Here is a 5,280-nt window from a genome sequence, read left to right on the forward strand (position 1 = left end):
GTAACACCCCAATTTTTAAATAAATATTACATATGGCATTATTTGAATAGAAATAAAATTTATAAAGTTTTGGGGAGAAAAATTTAATTTGAACTTGGACTTGAAAGAAAAGTTATAGAAGTTTTGGGGTGGAAAATAGGATTTTTGAAAAGTTAAAGGACCAAAATAAAATTTAGTTAAAAAATTCAACAGTTGCAACCCACGTGACTCTCCAGCAGGCTCTATTTAAAAAAAAAAAAAAGAAATGGGAAGAATAATCGGGAAAGAGGAGAGGAGGAGAAAGAAAGGAAAAGAAAGAAAGAAGGGAAGAAGGAGAAGAAGAGAAGGGAAGAGGGAGATGGTGCTGGATTTTTTTGAGTTTCTCTAGCAAGAAAGAACACCAACAAGGAGAAAAGAAGGATTTTGATCTGGGGTATAAGGAATTTGAGAGAGAGAAATGGAGAAGAAGGTGAAAAGTGGCAGAAGCAAGACTCTGCAGGGGGCAGCAGCTTTGCCTTCTGTTTAGATAAGTTTGCTTCATCTTTTATTGTTGAGTTTTGAATATGTTGAAGGTCTATATATGTATAGAAGTTATGGTTAAAATTTGATGATTTTTCAATGGTTAGATTTGAGAAATAAATTGTTGAACACAGGCTATTGTAAGTAGAACTCTGAATTTTGGCTACTAAAATTTGAGGAAAATAAATAGGATGCTTAGAAAATTATGAAATTGGTACAGGTGATATTTAGGATGTTGAGGATGTTGTGTTAAAATTTAGCGAATTTTAGACTTGTGGTTTATGAGATATAAATTATTTTGTATGAGTTATCTAATTAAGAATGATTTCTCAAAAATTCAGAATTTGAAGGGGAGGATAAATATGTTGATATCTCATGATGCAAAGATAATTTGATGCTAAAATTTTTGCTGATGATGTATATGGATGTCTTGAATATATGGTTAAAATTCAGGATTTATCTAATAGTTGGATCATTATATATAAATTTAAATATGTAAGCTACTAGATTGGATATTAATGGTTGTGTTAAATTGAATAAGTGATTTTGATGGAACTAAAATTATTTTGAGATAGGATATAGTATTTATTGAATTTTTATGTAATTGTGGAATATTTTTGAGAAAGAATTATATATGTTTAGATGGATTTTTGGTGTTATGGATACATTATAGGACATTTTTTTATTGAGATTTGAGTAGGAAGTATTGGGAATGATATTTATATGGAGATATGAGTTGGGAATATGGATATGTTGATGTGATTTTTGAATGGTGGATTTGAGTTTGTGATAGGGAATTGAGTTTAATTTTAAGGGAAAATGCTGTCGAATTTTCATTAAATATTTAATATGGAAAGTGAAACTTATGGTTGATTTTGATTATTAAATTGTTACGGTTTAGGAGGAGCTTTTGGATTATGATTTATATGGATGGAAAAGTGATATATGTGAGTTAGTATCTTACAATACAGGTGAGTGGTATTTACAATATTTAGCATGAATTTACTTCTTAATTGATTCTTGTTCCTTCAAATATTGTGATTTGCTTCTGATGTCTATTGTTATATTCTGGTTATTTGATTTCTCATTTTGTTTCAATTTGATTCTATTATATATTCATTATTATTCAAATCTTGTTTCATGCACATTAGCAAGTCTAGAAAGAAAGTTAAGAGATTATGAGAATGGAAATGGTAATAAGAATAGTAGCACATTATGGAGTAATAGCAGCAAAATTTAGCAAATATGATTTAATATTTTAGAATTGTGAGAAATATTATGAGATTGTGGATTAACATGATGATTGAGTGATTATTTAGCTACTTTGGGTAGCAATGAATTTTTATTCAACATAATTATGTTATTGGAGATGGCGAATTTGATGGTGTATGGTCTTGACTATTATGATATGCCTTAGTATCACTATGAGATATTGAATTATATTTAGTATATTTGCTTCCGCTAGAGGGATGACAGTAGTTTAATCATTACAGTAGTAAAGAGCTGCACATAGAGAGGTGAAGTTGCCACTGCAAGGTTAACATAGTACGGATATGATTTTGATATCTATTTTGATACATTGGCATATCCTTGGATGTCAAGAGCCAATTATCGATATTTTTACATATGTGAGGAATGATTGGAGACTAAGAAGAATTTAAATTAAGATTGATATGGAGATCTTAGAAATTGCATAGCATGCATGTTGAAATTTATTATCTACTTTATTCAACTTGTTTTAAAAATTTTATTATTGAACTTATTCATTTAGCTTCTTGTTTCCTAGTTTCGTCTGTTGCATGATGTATATTATAAATGCCAACTCACTGAGTTTTTCCCTAGAAGCTCACCCTCCCTACTCACCAGTTTTGCAGGAGATGTAAGATGGATGTTGATATTCAGTTTGATGGTTTTAGATGCTTCGATTGGCTAGAATCCACGGTCATGGAAAGCAAAGGAAGGATGATTGTCAGTAGAGATAAAGGTGTCACATAAAACATCAATTAAGGTAATTTTTGGACTTAAAGTGATATGTCCAGCACGTGTCACATTTTGAAAGGACCCATCAGGTAAATGTGCAAGTTTTGGATTTGAAAGAAGTATGGTTTTGTCAAAAAAAATTGAGGGTCAGAATACATATGCTTGGTGGCTCCTGTGTTTATAATCCATATACGTACCTTTATTCTTGTAAATCATACTAATAGGATTAGAACTAGATAACTGACCTGCAAAATCTGCAGCATCTGCAAAAGTAGCTTCAATAGCATTAATCTTTCCTTTCATCAGCTTCTCCGCTTCCTATTAAACCAGACTAGGCAAACTAGCAGTCCATTCAGTGTACTTGCTTTGAGTTTTAACCTCCATAGGTCAGCAAAATGAGAGACAACATTGGCCTGTTGCTTTCCTTTCTTTTGTTTAAATTCTTTGTACCGCTTTGGATAGCCAAAGAATTTGAAGCAAGACTCTCTAACATGGCCTCGAACATTACAGAAAGTGCAAAATCTCTCATCCTTCTTGTTATATTCCTTCTTAAATCCAGGCTTAAAGAAAATTGGTTGAACCACTGTCTTTCTTAAATCCCTGTGACTTAGCAAACATTATAGTAGTAGTATCGCTTGACTCAACCACCAAATTCTGAACCTCCCTTTGTTTCTCCACCGTAAGGCCATTGAATAGGCCTTATTAACATTAGGGAGTGAATCCTTAATCAAGATTTGATTCTTAATATGGTCATAACTCCCATTAAGTCCCATTAAAAATTGCATAAACCTATCTTCACTCTCAATACAAGCTACTGCTTTAGAGGCCCCATAAGTGCAGGTAGGTAAATTATACAAGCAAGACAACTCATCCCACTTCTTCTTCAATTTAGTAAAATATACCATTAGAAACATGTTTCCCTGATTAAGATACCCTGTATCTCTTTTCATTTGGAACAAAAGTGGACCATTACTCTTTCCAAAACGTTGGTCTAACTCTTGCGAAAGTTCCTTGGTACAAGTTGTATATAAGAAAGCTTCAACTATCTCTTTCAAAATTGAATTTGGAATCCAAGACACTACCATACTATCCACTCTCTGCCATCTCTCAAAACTAGGTGAATTAATAAGAGGCATCTCACATTTACATCTTTTGCAGAGCTATTATCAGCCATCTACTCCAAGAAAGATAGTTTTCACCAGTTAACAAAGCACTTACTAAGGTCAGCAACAACCTGCCATTGGTTTATATACAGCTAAAAATAATTGACCTGTACGCTCTGCCAATAAAAAAACAACTTATGCAGCCTAACTAACCAGCCAGCTAAGCATAACAACTTCTAATCCTTATCCCACCATTTGCTCAACCAGCACAAAAATACATATACATATTCACGAATATAATTGTAGTATAAATTATTTATAAATTATGAGTTTCAAATAACACAATTTTATTTATTAAGAACTTTTTATAGTGAATTTTAAAGCATGATTTTATAAAGAATTTCAAATCCACACTCCAGATATTTTTAATCTTTATAAATTTAATTAATTAAAATTTTATAATTTTATCATATTCAAATTTCACATGTTAAATCTGTCATCCAAACATAATGTTACCTATTTTTGAATCCTTAAATTTTATTTAATATTGAATGGGACAATTTAAATTATTTATAATATTTCTTAAATTCACAAGTTCAAATACATAAGATTTTAACACTATAAGAAATTAAAAAAACAATTAAGAAAATTATCGACCAAATATGTCTATGTGTTCTTGGTAATCAAGATTACTAACAAATTACCAATTAAATTTTTTTTGTCCATAAATTATACCGTAGGTAATTTTTACTAATGAAAAAAATATTATCGCTAAATTTACCAACGAATTATTTCGTAGGTAAATTATGATTTTTTTTATAGATAATTTCGTAGGAGATTGTATGTTTATAAATTACTGACAAATTACTAATAATATTTTTTATTGGTAATTATTGATGACAACAAATTATCATAGGTAATTACCAATAGCTAATTTTTATTTTATATTTTTAATTTTATTTTTAATTTAAATTAACTTTAAAATGTAATTTAATTTTTAAATTTAATTTAATTTACTTTAAAATTTTAATTTAATTTACTTTAAAATTTTAATTTAATTTAATTTTATTTTTAATTTATTTTTTATTTTTAATTTTTTTTATTATTTTTAAATTAAATATTAATTATTTTAATTTAAATGTAAAATTATTTTTTAATTTTTTAAGATTTAAATGATTTAAAAAAAAATTACTAGTGGGGCCCAATGTAGGCCTCACATAGTGGCTATGCCACAATTTCCCTATGTTGAGGAGTGGCTTTCCTTTTATAGAGAAACTTACTCCTTTCCTATCTATTCATAAACGATGTGGAAATTTCACACTTTTTGTGATTTACCAACGAATAATTTTCGTAGGTAAAATTTTTTAAGATTTTTTAAATTTTTTCTATTTTCTTCTTAATATTACCAACTAATACTACAAAAAAAAGTGAGTACAGGGGACAATTTTTGGGGACCAATTTTTTTTATGGTCCTAAATCATAATTTTTTTATATTATAGGGGACCAATATATTTTTTGTCCCTAATTGAATTACCATTTAGAATTGGGGACGACTTTTCTATCATAATTAAAAATAAAAAAAAAATCTCAAATATAGAGGACAATTATATATTTCATCCCTGAAGTGTGAGTTAAGGGTACAAGTATAGGAGACGACAATAATTTTTAGTCTCCAAGTGTTAAAATTAGAAACATCTTA

The 5,280-nt window shown here is 29.1% G+C and overlaps 1 long non-coding RNA gene across 1 annotated transcript; it reads left to right on the plus strand.

The window, feature by feature from the left end:
- Positions 1-263: 263 nt before the first annotated feature.
- LOC110664101 (uncharacterized) lies at positions 264-2,631 on the plus strand. The gene is made up of 2 exons (XR_002496634.2): positions 264-1,469; positions 2,365-2,631. It is a non-coding gene; the product is annotated as an uncharacterized LOC110664101 (long non-coding RNA).
- The last annotated feature ends 2,649 nt before the right edge of the window (positions 2,632-5,280 follow it).

This window comes from Hevea brasiliensis, chromosome 6 (assembly GCF_030052815.1).
Source record: "Hevea brasiliensis isolate MT/VB/25A 57/8 chromosome 6, ASM3005281v1, whole genome shotgun sequence".
In the NCBI taxonomy this organism is placed as follows: domain Eukaryota; kingdom Viridiplantae; phylum Streptophyta; class Magnoliopsida; order Malpighiales; family Euphorbiaceae; genus Hevea; species Hevea brasiliensis.